The 18,421-nt window shown below is 34.3% G+C and overlaps 1 protein-coding gene across 3 annotated transcripts in view; it reads right to left on the reverse strand.

The window, feature by feature from the left end:
- Nucleotides 1–18,421, reverse strand: part of LOC143222556 (uncharacterized) — a 191,643-nt gene that overhangs the window by 84,138 nt on the left and 89,084 nt on the right. The window lies entirely within an intron of this gene.

An 18,421-nucleotide genomic window follows, 5' to 3' on the forward strand; every position in this document is an offset into this window, starting at 1 on the left:
CCCACATCTGGCTCTCCTAACTTCTATTTCTAAGTATATATCTATTGCTATTCTTTATTTCTTACGTGAGACTGACGAATGGAGGCTAAGACTGATAGAGGGTGTATCCCCACCACTATGTGGGTTGTACTACCTGAGTCACCTCCAAAACCCTGAGTACATTTTATTATCCCACATTTTAGCTTGTATCCTGGTATCTTTTCAGTTGAAGCAGCGTTTTTGTTTTTGTTTCAGCTTGTTTTTGAGTTAAAATAACAAATTATATATATATATACATACACATATGTTTGTGTAATCTATTAATATATCTTCCAAATACACTTATCGAAATGCAGAGGCATAAAGTATATGTACACTTTACAAGTAAGCATCTCGAATAACAAATGCTTATGCTAAGATCTGAACTATCAACGCCAAGTTTCACATAAGTTCGTATCCACAATGCTTTAATGAAGATCGTTATTTTTTGATATTACATCTGTTGTTACAAATATAGAAAGATGTGTGCAAGAGGATTCATGCCATTAGCGTTCCTAGTCTTCTGAGAAGAATATCAAAGTGGATCACAAAATGAAATTCCACCTCATTCAAAAGCCTAATTTTAACCATCGTAAAGATGGTTTAAAAACTCCAGTAAAACATATCATATTATTTAAAGTCCAATTTGAAAAGTCTTAAAGACAATAGTTTTATGAAAAGCGCTCTTGATTCCTGCTGTGATAACAACCTCAAAACACCAAAAGAGCTGACTTAGGTGGTTGCACTCTTCAACAACGGTTTTAGTTCTCTTCATTTCCAATTTAAATTGACATGTACACTGCTGGCCAAAACCTTAAGGCTAATGAACATAAAGAAAAAATATGCATTTTGCATTGTTAGACTCAACCACTAATTTGAGTAGAGCTTTGAAAGATAAAAAAAGCGAGAATAGAATAAAATAAAACTTTTTAACATATAATAGGGAAAATGTGAACACCATGAAATTAGTCTAAATACTAGCTGCTCAAAAGTTTAAGGCCATAATCAAACGAAGCGTTAATCAGTAAACACGTAACGAAATTTAATCATTTGTATTCAAACATTAGCGTTGTCAACATCTCCCACTGGCATCTCCTGTGTTACATTGTGTAAAAACATGGCAAGAGCTAAAAAGTTGACAGAGTTTAAGCGTGGCAGAATTGTCGAGTTGCAAAAGCAAGGTCTCTCTCAACGTGCCATCGCTGGTGAGCTTGGGCGTAGTAAAACTGCTGTTACAAATTTCTCAAAAGAGCATGAGGGATACGGAACGAGAATTTCAAGTGGTCGGCCCAAGAAAATTTCGCCGGCGTTGAGCAGGAGGATTCGATGGATTGACCGGCAAGATACCAGCCGATCATCAAACCAGATTAAGGCCCTTACGGACGCAGAATGCAGCTCAAGAACAATAAGACGGCATCTGCGAATGAAAGACTTTAAAAACCGTAAACGTCTTCAAAGGCCACGCCTCCTTCCACACCACGAAACAGCTCGGTTAAACTTTGCTGAGAATCACCAAACATGGGACGTAGAAACGTCGACGAAGGTTTTGTTTTCTGATGAGAAAAAAATTAACCAGGATGGTCCAGATGGCTTCCAACGTTACTGGCACGATAAGAATATTTTACCGGAGACATTTGGACCATCCAGCGTGCTCGCCCGAACTGAACCCCATTGAAAATGTTTGGGGATGGATGGCAAGAGAAGTTTATAGAAATGGACGTCAATTCCAAACAGTGCATGATATTCGTAAAGCCATCTTCACCATTTGGAATAACATTCCAGCCAGCTTTCTGCAAACGCTTATATCGACCATGCCAAAGCGAATGTTTGAAGTTATTCGCAATGACGACCGTGCAACTTACTGCTGAGACCTCTTGTTGGACATTTCCTACCCTGTTTAGGACCTCTTTTTGGTATGATCTTAAACTTTTGACCAGTTAGTATTTAGGCTAATTTCATAATGTTCACATTTTCCCTATTAAATGCTAAAAGAGTTTGTTTTGTTTTTTTTACTTTTTTATTTTCCCTTTTCTTATTTTCATCTTTCGAAGCTCTACTTAAATAAGTGGTTGAGTCTAACAACGCAAAATGCATATATTTTCTTTATATTCATTGGCTTTAAGATTTTGGCCAGCAGTGTATATAGCTGAAAAGATAAATACAAGGGAAAATGCTTTATAGGAAAATAAAATTATCTAAAGCACTTTACATCGTCCAAGTAAAATTATAATAGTTGCTAGGCGAGTAGTGAGAATGTAGTTCCATAAATACATTTCCAATTTAGAAGTTCCATCGCATGCACATAAAAACATATATTAAACTTGTGCCTGCAAGTGATAGACGTGCTTTTTTTCTGTTCTGAAAGCCAAAGCCACACACTTCCAACCACTGCTTTATGGGGTTAAATATTGGCATTTATCATGGAATAGCAGACTGTATACCACACACGTGCTTTAGAAAGTTTCACTGTTTGTATGGTTTAACAGCACGTAAGGTTGCATGACATATACGTCTAGTAATCACACACGGTGTTCGCTCGCTTTTAGCAAGTCATTCTCCTTCTGTTTTACAGAGAGATTAAGCCTTTTATAGCAGTGACTATTTGGAAACCAGCTTCAATGACAGCGTTCAACGACACAGCACCAAAAGCTTACGATTTAATGAAATTCTGTTTGACGTTTGGTAATAATTGCTAATAAGCTAAGTCGTGTACTTATTCGTATTCATTAACATTTCACAAACAGTATACCTTTTATTTGATATAGTTACTTAAGGCTTCACTGCAATCTAGCGTGAGAAAAAACAACAATAATTATTATTGCCGTTTTTCATAAAATGTCCAGTTTTAGGTTTTCTCATATCTATTATCTTAAAACTGAATCACTTGTTTTTGTTTTCGAAGCATTATAAACAAATGTAATTTGAAATCTTAGAAATATTTCTTGGTTAAAATAGATTTACCACATGGAACGTTTCATTTCCTATTCTACCATATGTACGTTTATAATGTAATAGGTACAAACAGTCAATTATTTCTTACCTATATAATTCTAAATGGAATAAATGAAAGCCTGTAATCAAACTAGAAGACTCATTCTCTTAAAACTCTTCTTATTTTCAACCAATGTATGATCTAAACTTATTTTTACTATATTAATTTTTTATATCCACTCCCTTAGCAATTAAACATTGTTTTTACATTTTAAATCATTGTTCCATACAATCATATTTTATTAATTTTGTATTCATCGGCACTAAGTAATAATCACCGATCAAAGCTTATGAAGACTGCACTTTTATTTTTTATTTTGCTTCCTGTGAAACTTTTAAAAGTGGTAACTAGTACACCCGCCATAAGATCTGGTTAGTCTTGAAAAGAATAAATTAAAAATATTAATAATATACCAGCTTCACTAAGTGTTAATAACAAAAAGTCATTTTTATTATAAGTGTTATAAATCGAAAAAGCTTTTATTTTCTGCAAATTAAAATGAATATTAACTTTGTAAAACAAAAAAACAACCACAAAAATACACAGAATCTTACGGTTTTATGATTTAACAAAGTTGTTTCAATGAATTTGTGAAAAACTCATATTTATAATATATATTGGAAGATAAGCTTTATAAAATTAACAACTTTTTTGTAATTCTACAAGGTCAATATATATATTCTAGTTACAAGATACACGAGTAAAATGTATAGCTAAATCTGTCATTGACATCTCAAAGTCTCGGTATGGATTGTTAATACTATAGTATTTGTTTATAAACAGAGATAATAAATTTTACTGTTTAGGATGTCACAGACAGCTATAGTACACAACTGTCTTAACTCAGTATGTATTTCAAGCCAGGTAAAAGAATATCCACATTGGTTGTATAAAATAATACAACAGAATAGCTAAGTCACAAAAAGATATATATTACCAATTGTAAAGAATTCTACTAAGTAAGAAATGCAAAAGATGCTACTGATTTTAAAAGAAATCCCAGTAAGTATCTAAGAAGCCGGTGATATTTACTAACCTTTAGACAGTAGTGAAATATTTAATATTCCTGTAAAACAATATCATATAGTCTATATGGTTACTTGTGATAATTAACCTTGGCACTTGCCGTTTTGCATTCTCTTTCCCATGATAACAACCTTAAAGAATTTAGATTGCAAAGTCAATCATGACGAATAAACATATCTGACTAAAGTGGTTTTCGAAAACCTAATTTAAGAAACCCAACTTCAAACTCGACTTTACCTACAGCAACTAAAGGACGCAGTTAGTCATTGTTAATTATATAGCGCCGCAATGTAATTAGATACAGCTTAACAAAATTCGCATTCGATTTTTAAACCCTTAGGGCATTGATTATTTTCCCTACTACAGTTTTTGTGAGAGAGAAAATGTATTCGTAGAATTTGTTTCAAACAAAATAATTTTGTCCGATATAACAACAATAAGAAAAATAGTAAAAGCTGCTGAAAACTCCTCAAATATTACAAACGCCTGTATCTGTTGATTCACAGTTTTCAGAGACACAGAGTGCTGAATAAAAATATATTGTATTAATATCTGTGCAGTCTGTTGACTTAAAAAGATCTATCGGAACATTAATATAACATTTCAAAGGCTGTAACTGTCACGTCCAAACAGCTAAGTTTCTCTTATCTTACAGGTACAATCTGGACACGTGTATCTCTAAGCAAATCCTAACTTTCTATCCCCAGGACCCCACATCTACGTTTATGTATGAAGATCTGAAGTTCTATATACTTAGTAATCAACTTTACAGCTTTCACCATTATTCGAATCTGTATGGACTTCACAGGTTGTTTCTCTAATTCAACACCTAACAAAAAATTTATATTCCTACTTTTTCTACGAAAAAAACTATTAGTATATTTAATGAGTGTCAACCACTATGTACACCTCTTGCTGATTTCCTTCCTCACTGCATGCAGTGAAAGGTTCAAACTTCTAAAAACTAGCAACTGAAGGCTACATTAACTTGACTCTATAGCCATAATGTTTTTTACTTTTACATGGTCTTATATATCTGTCACTCATCACCCCTCTTTCACCCCTCAAAAAAAAAAATACAGCCTATATCCTAACTGGATATTTATAGTGTTTTGTTTTATTCATTTATTTCCAGCCCGGCATGGCCAGGTGAATAGGGCGCTCGACTCGTAATCTGAGAGTCATAGGTTCAATAATACTAAACATACTCGCCCTATCAGCAGTGGGGGCGTTGCAATATGACAGTGAATCCACCTATTTGTTAATAAAAGAGTGGCCCAAGAGGTAACGGTGGATGATGATGACTAGCTGCCTTCCCTTTAGTCTTGCACTGCTAAATTAGGGTCAGCGAGCACAGATAGCTCTCGTGTAGGTTTGCGTGAAATTTCAAACAAACAAACTATTATTTCCCTACACCCTGTAATAACTACCTCAAAATTAGCTTCAAGTTTTGTTTGAATTTCGTGCAAAGCTACTCGAGGGCTATTTGCGTTAGCCGCCCCTAATTTTGTAGTGTAAGACTAGAGGTAAGGCAACTAGTCATCATCACCCACCGCCAACTCTTAGACTACTCTTTTACAAACGAATAGTGGGATTGACCGTAACATAATAACGCCCCCACGGCGTGAAAGAGCGAGCATGTTTGGCGCGATCGGGATTTAAACCCGCGACCCTAGGATGATCGAAGAAGGTCGAAACGTTGTTCACTCCTCTATATAAAATATTTTCTCAACCCATACCAGCCGTTTTTACGTATATATGCTCGCCCTTTCAGCCGTGGAGAGCGTCATAATGTGACGGTCAATCCCACTATTCGTTGATAAAAAATTGCTCAAGAGTTGGCGGTGGGTGGTGATGACTAGCTGCCTTCCATCTCTTCTTACACTGCTAAATTAGAAACGGCTAGTACATATAGCTCTCATGTAGCTTTGCGCGAAATTCAAAACAAACCAAACCAAACCTGAAAATTGTCTACTTCTCAAACATAGCCTTGTCCTGGAACCTGAACTCCAACACAATTCACAACAATTTTCTCTCAACTATTTCTAACCATCTTAAAGTTATGCTAATGTTAAGTCTTCATTAATAGTATTATCAACTGAGTCACTCAATATTTCTAGATTATATAAAATTATGCCATTTAACAGTTTAGAAATTAAATTTTAGATAACAATAAAGCTAAAACTCTTTATTATTAGCTTTGCAACTAGACCTATATACGTCTAAGTTACTCTTAACTAATTGCTAATTCTATATTTGCTAAACATTTAATAACAACAAACTAGTGCTTACGAACAAAAATTCTAAATCGTAATTGCAGTAGATTCTCCTTATTTAGCCGACATCATTATCTAGAAAATACATCGCAGTGACTGTATTATATACTTCTTCCACCGATCGACGATAGATTAAAATTACTGGTATTTCGGGTAGATCAAATTAAATTTGATCTTGTAATAATAATGATGCATGATTAATGCACATTAATGATTTAATGGAGTTGTCTAGTTTTTGTATTAATTTAGTAGGTAACTTTGATGCTCTAATTACTTTCTTTAGTCCTGTTGGGATATTAACACTTATGTATGGAATCAACCAAGAAGCCTGACTTTTAAACATGTTTTTTTTATAAGTTCAAAAGAGCATGCCTATTTTCTTTTTGCCTATCAAAGACTTAATTTTTTTAAAGTCATCAGGTTTTTCTTAACCTCCTACCACAGTTATTTGTTATTAAACACTTTATCAGTCCTATGGAGGTAGCCAATAACTACAAATCCTTTTTACAACAGGAGGAGGGTGAGGGTGGAAATGCAAACAAAGAGCTTTAGTTGATGACTTGCTGAAAATACTTTCTACAATCCTGACATGATATGTAGTATATAGAAACAGTAAATTTCTACTTGGTATGGAATAAGTGTAAATATTAGGAATGAGTGAACAATATTTACGAACTCATTGAAACTAAAAAGAGGCTCTTAAATTAGTGTTCCACACTTCTAAAACATCATCTGTGAATCTGTACAACATCGATAAGCCAAACTTTCTTCCTGTTTCCAAGAAGTAAATGCTTTCAGTTCAAGAATATGCATAATTGTTATAGCTAAGACTACTGCCACCTTATTACCCATAGCTATTTCTCTCATTTGTTTATATTCTCTGTTAAATCATATGTATCCTTTATTTAACAGAAACTTCCGAGTACGTTCTGAACAGTCTGTTGAAATATTTAAAAGTACTAAGTTATCTCAGTTTTCTCTAATCATAATTATAACACAAGCTATCTCTTCTTCATTTGGAATTCTAAGAGCTAATTGAACGACGTTTATCGTAAACAGAATAGAATTGTCATCAAGGAGATGTAAGTCATTACGTAACTGTTCAAGAAAATGTGTGTACTGTTGACATGAGCAGGGACAAAGTCCAATAACAAGTAAAGCAGTCCACCTTAAACCCACAATATACTTTTTGTTGGAGATAAGGGGTAAACCTTATCTAGCAGGTGCTAGGGGTTAAGGGGTAAACCAGACTTATGATATTTAGAACGACGGTAGATCCATGTACTATTATATGGTTTTAGACTGTTCATTAGTTGGGAAGTTACACTGAGTATCATTTATTAATTCATTTAAAATAATTTACTTTTACTTTCAAGTGTTTCAGTAGGACTTTTGTTTAATTTTAATTATTTATCTTCATTTAATAAATGACTATAAATCGTTCACTCATAACTATCCTTCGCTAAAGTCACAAATCCTTTACTTTATCAGATCTTTTAACTATAATATCGGTATTACATTTTAGTTTATATAAATCTTTCGTCTCTTGGTGGGCTGACATGGCCAGGTGGTTAGGGCGCTCGTCTTGTAATGTGAGGGTCGTGGGTTTTGACCCTCTCACACCAAATATGCTCGTCGAAACGTTGTAATGTTACGGTGAATCCCACTATTTGTTAGTAAAAGAGTAGCCCAAGAGATGGCGATTGGTGATGATAACCAGCTGTCTTTCCTCTAGCTTTACAATACTAAATTAGGAACAGCTAGCTCAGATAGCCCTTGTTTAGCTTTGCGCGAAAATTTAAAACAAACAAACAATCGTCTCTTGAAAAGATAAATTAAGTTTCATTGTGTGATTATCAAATTTTCCTGATATCATCGGCACTTTTTTGACAGTTTTACCATGACATTTTCTGCTATATTCTGTCCTTTCACTGCTTGTGTCTTAGAATGCTGAAACGGTGGGTTTCAAAGTAGGTTAACAGAAGGTTAATATTCTTCTTTTTGTTCTGGTAAATTTCTACTACTTCCATTGATTTTGTAGGGGTTACTTTTCTCATTGTCATATTTAAAAAACTTTTGCTGTAACGATGATAAAATAATTAAATTTTTATCATCATCTAACCTAGTTGGAATTTTAATTCGAGTAATGATTTAGTTGCACATTCCAGTCTAATGTCATTTTCTACGATTATATTTCTTTATATGGGAGATTCACATTCCTCCAGTTTAGCTTCATTGATATAACTTTATGAGTATTTACTAACTAATCTCCTAGAATTAAGGAGGAAACCTATCTGTGATTTAGTCCTACTATGTTTTAACGAATGCTGTAAGAAAACGATAGATGCGTTAGAATGAAGCAGGTCCACCCCAAATAAATTAGTATTGTTAACTTTGTTCATTATAAGAAACATTTTATGTTGAACAAATAACGGGTGCAGCAGTCTCTCTAAAACCCACGAAATATTAAGCTAATAAAGGTACAGTCTGGTGACGAAGAAAGTGATTTGATTTACGTTTATTGAACTTAGCCCATGTTTATATAAACAAACTGCATCAATTTCTTGAACAATTATGTAATGACTCGTACCTTTTTAATGATAATTCTGTTTTGTTTAACATTGACATTATTCGATTATGCCCTAATCTCCCACTTGAAAAAGAGATAGACTAAGATTGGAGAAAACTGAAATAAGTTACTGATTTTAAATATTTCACGAGATTGGTCAGAACGAGCTCTAATGTTTGTGTCAACTAACTTGTACATAAGATTTAACAGGGAATATAAAAATGAGAGGAATAGCTATGGGTAATAGGGTGGCAGTAATCTTAGCTATAACAATTATTCATATACTTGAACTGAAAGCATTTAATTCTTAGAAAACAGGAAGAAAGTTTGGCCCATTGATCTTGTACAGATCCACAGATGATGTTTTTGAAGTGTGGAACACTAATTTAGAGCCTCTTTTTAGTTTCAATGAGTTCTTGAATATCGTTTACCCATTCATAAAATTTACATTTGTTTCTGGCATACAATGTAAAAAAATTCTTTTTTTTAATATTAAATTCGCTTTCAGGAATGGTTAATTTGTTCCTTTGCTGAATTTCGCGCAGCGAGGGCTATCTACCCTAGCCGTCCCTAATGTAACACTAAAGGGAAGACAGTTAGTCTTCACCACCCACTGCCAACGAATAGTAAGATTAACTGTCACGTTATAACTTCCTTTCAGATATGGAGAAGTTATAATGTGACCGTTACATTGTAACGTCCCCACAACTGTAAGGACGAGCATGTTTTCTGTGACAAGAATTCGAACCCGTGATTCTTAGATCATGAGTCAAGCGCCCTATCTACCTGGCCATGCAGAGCTCATCAGGAAAAAAATTCTTACTGGTATTTTTAGCGAGTCATCTACCAAAGATGGCAGGCCCGACATGGCGAGGTGGATTAAGGCGTTCGACTAGTAATCTGAGGGTCGCGAGTTCGAATCCCTGTCGCAACAAACATGCTCGACCTTTCGTGATGGCGAGAAAAACCCTTATAAAGAAAAAATATATATGTAAAAACGGCTAGTATGGGTTGAGGAAAATATTTTTTGTAGAGGAACGAACAACGTTTCGACCTTCTTCGAACATCGTCAGGTTCACAAAGAAAGAAAGAGGTAACTGACCATAGCTGAACACATATTTGAAGGGGGTTGTGTAATTGAGTGTAGGAATGTAGAGGGCGTGCTTAGACGTTTCATTCAACAAAGTAGAAAGGAACATCTAATCCCTAACTTTGTAACGGTAAAACTATCAAAAATTGTAGTCAATGCACAAACATTATCCAAAATTTACAGAAAAAAATATTTAAAGCCATGATGAACACGAAATACAAAGAATTACATGACTTACAGAAACAAAAATGAATCTAGACCCTCAAGTGGCATACTGCATTAAACCAGAGATTTACGGACTTATAGAACGAAGCATAAACTAAATCAATACTAGGATTGACAGGGACAAAAAGATCTGCCACAACAAAAAACTAAAATGCAAACAACAGAAAATACACCAACACGACAAACCGCTGACTAACCTCATAATTAACAGATCCGACCGACAATTAAACACAGACGAGATACATCTACTTAACAAAGGACTCAACCTCGCAATAGCACCTAGGTACATTTCAACTTTAGAAATTAAAACATTTTTAGAACACCTAGCCAGGAGACTTGTAATACTTTCCACAAAAAACAAAAACAAGAACAATTTCGAAAATTTTATTGACATCCAACAGCCAATCTTCCTAGAAAAAAATTAAAAATGTATATTTTACAGAAACACCTAAAAACATCTTAAACGATTTTTTCAAAGAATTTTCTCACAAAACCATCAATATAATTTCACAAAACAAAAGGCTAAAAAACAAACTTACAAAAAAAGACATTAATTCCATTAAAAACCTAAAATAAGACAAAAACATAAAAATTCTAAAAGCAGATAAAGGAAACGCTAGTCATAATGAACACGAATGAATACATCCAAAAAATGAAGAACATCCTATCAGACACAAACAAATTTAAACCAATACACACAAATCCAACAAAGACACACGAAACGCAACTAAGCAAATTACTACTAAAAATTAAAAAAAGCCAACACAATTTCACAAACACTTTATTCCTACCTGCGCAAAACCGACTCACGCACACCACAAATATACGGCATCCCCAAACCTCATAAACCGGGTTGTCCATTACGACCAATAATGTCTACATATGAATTGTTTAATTACAATATTGGTAACTACATAGCATGGGCATTCTCCAAATATGTAACATCAGCCAGCACACTCATCAAAGACTCTTTTAATTTCAAGTCTAATCTTAATCAACTTAATCATAAAGCCTTAATGGCTAGTTTTGATGTTATATCCCTCTTTACAGAAGTTCCAACCACTGAAGCCTGCAAGATAGCCTTAGAACTCTATATCCGAGACTCTAACCCAACTATAGAAATTTCCAGTAACCAGTTAGCAACCCTCATAGAATTCACCACGATGAAGACAAACTTCATGTTCAAGAACCACAACTATAACAAACAAATGGCCTATGCATGGGCAACCCAGTATCACCAGTTCTAGCCAATATTTTTATGACATAAGTTGAAACAAAAGCAATTAACACAGCATTACATTCACCACTATACTGGTACAGATATGTAGACGACACAATTGTGGGATTCAGATCTACAGCACACACACTTAATTTTTTCAATCACATTAACTCTATATATCCCAACACCAACTTCACATGTGAACAAGAAAAAAGCAATCAAATATCATTTTTAACCTCAAAATTACAAGAACCGATACAAAAGTTAAAACAGAAATTCCCCGAAAAATCACCCATACTGCACAATACATTCCTTGTGACTCAGCACATGAAACAAAATAAAAACTCAACATGCTAAAAAACTAAATAAACACAGCCATAAAACTATGCTCACCAGATAAAATTAACGATGAATTAGACAAAATAAAATAGCACTTCACCAACATCAACAAGTTTCCTCCACAAACTGCAGAAAGCATTATACGCACACACCTAGACAAAAAGCAAAATCAACTAACAAAAGTAAATATATCCCACGAATTAAAAAAGTCACGAAACCATATACGCTGCATACCATATATTCCTGACATCAACAGAAAAATAACCAACATTTCGCAAAACCTAGTAACAAAATATGACATTCCAGTTAATACCAAATATACACGAAAACCAGGCACAAAACTAAGGTCTATAGTATGTAAAAACTACACTGACACACACTACACCAACATTATTTATAAAATACAATGTGATAACTGCCACGACTTCTATGTTGCAGAAATAAGTAGAAAATGGAAACCAGATCCAAAGAACACAAAAAGTCACTTTCACACGTTTTCGAAAACTGAAAATCAAATAAACACTATATAACCATAGAAAACACCCAAATACTAAATAAAGAAACAAACATAAACACACGCAAAAATTAAAGAAGCCTTACTTAAACAACAACTCAAGCCCAAAATAAATCAATACAAAGTAACAACTTTATACCTGTATTAATAAATATAATCAAACGTCTAAGCACGCCCTCTACATTCCTACACTCAATTACACAACCCCCTTCAAACATGTGGTCAGCTATCGGTTAGTTACCTCTTTCTTTCTTTGTGAACCTGACGATAATCGAAGGTTTTTCACTCCTCTATATAAAATATTTTCTCAACCCATACCAGCCGTTTTTATGTATATATGCTCGCCCTTTCAGCCGTGGGGGGAGTCATTATGTGACGGTCAATCCCACTATTTGTTGATAAAAAAAGTAGCCCAAGAGTTGGCAGTGGATGGTGATGACTAGCTAACTTCCCTCTAGTCTTACACAGCTAAATTAGGGACGGCTAGCGCAGATAGCCCTCATTTAGCTTTGCGCGAAATTCAGAACAAACAAACCAAAAATCTTTGTTTGTATTTCTACTCTCATCATGCTGCAAAAGAAACTAAAATTATTGGCAATCTCCATAGGATTGATAAAGTTTATAATAACAAAGAAATGTGGGAGGAGGTTGGAAGAACCTAATGACTCTTTTTAAGGAATAATTCCTATCCACAGGAATTTAGGTAAAACAAGATAAGAAATTTTGAGGCTCGGCATGGCCAGGTGTTTAGGGCACTCTATTCGTAATCTGAGGACCACGGGTTCGAATTCCCATTCCGCCAAACGTGTTAACCCTTTCAGCCTTTTGGGTGTTATAATGTTACCCGTTACTCAGAATATTCGTTGGTAAAAGGGTATCCCAAGATTTGGCGATAGGTGTTGATGACTAGCTGCCTTCTCTCTAGTCTCACATTACTAAATTAGAAACGGCTAACGCCGATAGAACTCGTGAAGCTTTGCGCGAAATGCAAGAACAAACAAACAAAAGAAAAATTGTGACAAGAAAATATTTTAATCTGTATAAATAAAGAATTTTTTTTTAAAGTTCAAGCTACTTGAGTGATTCCATACCTCTAAAATGATACAAAAACCTAGCATCTCATTAATAACAAGCTCAGCATACAAGAAAGAAACAAGATGTATGAAATATAACTGTAAAGCTTATAAATATAAACTACATGATAGATGTTAGGATAAAAACGTGTTTATTAAATAATTTGTGGTAGATGCTCTAGTACTTACATCGTAAAAACTTGACGACCCTGAGGTGATATAATATTTGAACTTGTGCGTAACATTCAAATGCCTAATACTAACAATGCTATTGCAGAACATCATGGACAAAACATATCCTACCACAAGCGGATTACCTCTTATCGAATGTCTAGAACTTATCTAAAGGTCATAATTTTCTGAAAAGAAAAATTAAAGAATCTATTTTAACCAAGAAAAATAAATCTAAATTGAACAAATACAAAAATTAGTCTTTGGTATGAAGACCTTAATGAAGATGGTATGAAGATTTTAATACACTGAAATTTGACTAAGTCTCTATACACAGTTATAAGGGTTGAAATATATGTTCAAATATTGTTTTATGTATCTATTGATGTACTAAGTTTGAAAAATACGTACCATTATAAATATCAATAAATATGTTAGATACACAACATGTTCTATTTTAAATCCAGTAATTTCAATAGCAAACTAATTGATTTACACGATATTTAATTTGCATTGTGTTTTATTTGTCTTAACAATATAAATTCAACAATATTGAATATTATTATAATATAATACGTACATTCTAAACACGTGTATTAATGTTCCAATGACAGTGTTCCAAGATGGATTTACCTGGATTAGTGAACTTGTAACACATCTATAGCTTCTAATGAAGCTGTAATAGCAAAATATTTGAGTTAATAATGTTTATAGAAATGTCTCGAAATAAACTTCAGCTTGCTTGAAACAAAGTTAAGAATAATAAATCTGTATTTGTTGCTTAATAAACCTACAAGTACGTCATTTATGTAATTGTTTAATTGTGCCTTCACGTAACAATTTAAATAAACCATGAAATTAGTGTTGTTGCTTCTCCAATTCCATAATTCTACTTCCAGGTAAAGCACCCATTTATAACTTACCAAAATATATTTCCTAGAGAAATTCTCAAATGTACTGTTATTACTAAAAGCAGTGCTTCTCAACTTGGGTGAATGGTTCACCAAGGAGCGTGTGTGTATGTTTTCTTAGAGCAAAGCCACATCGGGCTATCTGCTGAGCCCACCAAGGGGAATCGAACCCCAGATTTTAGCGTTGTAAATCCGTAGAAATACCGCTGTACTAGCGGGGGGCAAGGAGCTAATGAGATCAGAATCACGGTGACTGAGAATGGTGGGGAAAAGGAAAAGATAAATGTTTGTTTGTGAATTTCGCGCAAAGTTACACGAGAGCTATCTTCGCTAGCCGTCCCTAATTTAGCAGTGTAAGACTAGAGGGAAGGCAGCTAGTCATTACCACCCACCGCCAACTCTTGGGCTACTCTTTTACCAAAGAATAGTGGGATTATATATATGTAAAAACGGCTCGTTTGGGTTGAGAAAATATTTTACGTAGAGGAGCGAACAACGTGAACCTGACGATGACTGAAGAAGGTCGAAACGTTGTTCGCTCCTCTACGTAAAATATTTTCTCAACCCAAACGAGCCGTTTTTACATATATATTTCTCTACACGTGGGTTTTCTCGACATCACTGAATAGTGGGGTTGACCGTCACATTATAACGCCCCCACGGCTGAAGGGGCGAGCATGTTTGATGCGAGGGGGATTCGAATCCACGACCCTCAGATTACAACTCGAGCGCCTTAACTACCTGACTCTGCAGAGCGGAGAGGTTAAATGAGTATTATCAATTATACTCTCGCTCCGGGATTTTTTTAAATGTTTGTTTGGAAACAAATATAAAACATTATTTTTCATGAGTATCGTACGAAGTAAAACATTATTGTCTTCATTCCTGAAATAAAGCCCGGCATAATCAGGTAGTTAAGGCACTCGACTAGTGATCAAAGTGTCGTGGGTTTGAGTCTCCGTTATACGAAACATGCTCGCCCTTTCAGCCGTGGTGGCATTACACCGTTTCAGTCAATTCCACTACTTGTTGATAAGAGAGTGGCCCAAGAGTTAGCGGTGGATGGTGATGACTAGCTGCCTTTTCTCTGGTCCTTCACAGCTAAATTAGGAACGGCTAACGCAGATAGCCCTCGTGTAGCTTTTCGCGAATTTCAAAACCAAACAAACAATATTCAGTAAAATTCGCTTTTCTATTAAAATTTAAATTTAGATCGATTAAAAAATAAATATGTATGTATGTTAAGAAAGATCAAAAATAATTTATGCTTAGACTTCCAAAGAGTAGTTGTATTAAACTTGACTTTCATAATATTAAATGCATTAAATATAATCAATTCTTGAGTATCTGAGGAGTCCTTCTGATAAAAAAAAATACATAGGTGAGGAAATTACAAAAAAGATGAATAAAGATTGTAACAAAATAAATAAATGAATCTAAAAACAACAAATATGGCAAAATAGGAAAGGGTTGATATAACAAATGATAGAGATGGTAATTAAGAAAATGTTTAGTTTATTGTTAAACACAAAACTACACAGCGTGCTACCTGTTATTTGCCCCATCACGGGTATGTGAACCCGATTTTTAGTTCTAATCCTTAGCCTTATAACTGAACTACTGGGCAATTAAGAAGGTAAAGAACGCGTTCAATGAAAAAAACTGTCATGCGAACGAAAGTTTATTATGAGAGAGTTTAGGTAACGTACAGGGGTCATGGAAATGTAAGGATAGGATACATTTTCCTCTTATTTAGCTGATTTGTGTTAATTTTTTATTAATATATAATAATGGTAGTATCCTATGTGACCGATTTACTATTGTATATTTGTTTTATTATTAAAGTTTTGCTTCAGTTAGATCTATAATTAGAAACGCATGTAGTATGTGCTGTTAAATGTTTATTGCAAAATTTCCGCCTTGTCACTTAGTTTGTAGAAGATTTTCGATTGTAAACATCAACAATATATATGTTTTTACAAAAACACTGGCGTATCATCAGTATTGTTCTCTTAGCTGAAATTTCTAGAAATTCTCCTCTCAAGCTTATAAAACGTAACCAACGCGAAGCCTCAAGAGAGACAGTCCATATTGTTGGTTTGCTACAGTTAATATACTACAAACCTTGGAAGCTATAACTGTGATTAACAATTATTAACTGAGAAACTACAGACATTTGACTAGAAACGTTTATAGATTTAGAACATTACAAACAGTCTAACTTCATCATATTAATTTCGAACGTTAGTAATCCTACAAAGACATTATATATTTTTGTTGGGGAAAACTTTCTTCTGCTCAGCTTAGCAGCTAGCTAACTCCCCATTAAGTGAATTGTACCTACAACAGCTCGAAATTAAACCGCTCGTCACGAACCATTGATACGTTTTCAACAAAGTTCCAAATCGGATAGGAGACTCAATATTGCTTGTTTGTAAAACTTTTGAATATAGATCGTTGTTTGTAATAACTGTTATTATAAGTTGCAATATTGTTTCTATATTAAAATATATTGTATTAAAAAAGAATACCGAGTGTATCAATCTTGTTAGAAAACATCCTAAATTTTATACATCTGTATATTTAATTAACTACTAAATTTAAATTATATTTTAGCTCGGTTTCAGACTACTTGAAATCTTAATAATTGAGCATTTTAAGTAAAGATCTATTTAGCTTAAGCTACGAATTTTGCTATATTCACTTTTCACTTTTCCGTCTTATGCCCACAAACTTTATTCAGGTTGTACTTATTACCATCAGGAGTTGGCTTCTACCAATGTAATTATAATAAATTGTTATTTATTATTGGTAGCATAGTATTTCTTCTTTCGCTTCTCTCGATTTATTCATTCTTTTTCACATCTTTCTGTCTTTTGTTTCTTTTCGTTGAACTCCCGTGTTTTATATCCATTTCTTAAGCCAACGCAGAACCGACCTCTTTCTTTCTGATTATGCACCTTCTTCCCGTATATCTAATTATGATGTTTCATAACCATAGGGAATATTATAGTTTCCAATTTGTTGAATTTAGAAAGGCAGCCGCTTATTAAAATAATTTTCTAATGTTCTGTAATCTCCTAATTCCTCGGCCTGGCATGGCCAAGCGCGTAAGGCGTGCGACTCGTAATCCGAGGGTCGCGGGTTCGCGCCCGCGTCGCGCTAAACATGCTCGCCCTCCCAGCCGTGGGGGTGTATAATGTGACGGTCAATCCCACTATTCGTTGGTAAAAGAGTAGCCCAAGAGTTGGTGGTGGGTGGTGATGACTAGCTGCCTTCCCTCTAGTCTTACACTGCTAAATTAGGGACGGCTAGCACAGATAGCCCTCGAGTAGCTTTGTGCGAAATTCCAAAACAAACAAACAAACCTAATTCCTTAAATACTGACTAAATGTCATGCGCTTTCTCATCTCAGCCTTACGTTCTTAAAACGTTACCTTGCCTCTAACTTCATAACAGCTTAACCATGAAAATAATATCCCACAGTAAGCTAAGTATTAAGTTTATGGACTTACAGGAGATTGATTACCCGTGGAGTAGAGAGTGCAGTTACCCTAAAATGCAGCTTTGGGCTAAAATGACTTGAGCTTAACTTAACTCAGTAGAGAAACTATCACAAGGTTCAGAATAACTCAGCATAGACTTTGAAACTTTTCCTGAAGTTAGCTTTAAGCAGATTACAGAAAACGATACAATGTCACTATTGGATAAGTCAAAGTGAAGCACTCATTGAGCACGTGACTGTGTATACGCAAAACAAAGACAGTCGAATTTAAATAGCACATGTTGTTTACAGCTATTGTTTGCTTCTGAAGTAGTAAAAATTTATTTTAAGTTATTCAATGATAAACATGGATGGCAGGTGCATAGAATTTTTATTTCCTTACCAACAAGAAGCTGCATGGAAAATTTCACTCATGGGAAAGAAATATGAAGCATCACTATTGTAGAAATATCATTTTTAATTAAGAATATTTCTTACTATTAGGGAAACTGGT

This window comes from Tachypleus tridentatus, chromosome 8, assembly GCF_004210375.1.
Source record: "Tachypleus tridentatus isolate NWPU-2018 chromosome 8, ASM421037v1, whole genome shotgun sequence".
Classification (NCBI taxonomy): Eukaryota; Metazoa; Arthropoda; class Merostomata; order Xiphosura; family Limulidae; genus Tachypleus; species Tachypleus tridentatus.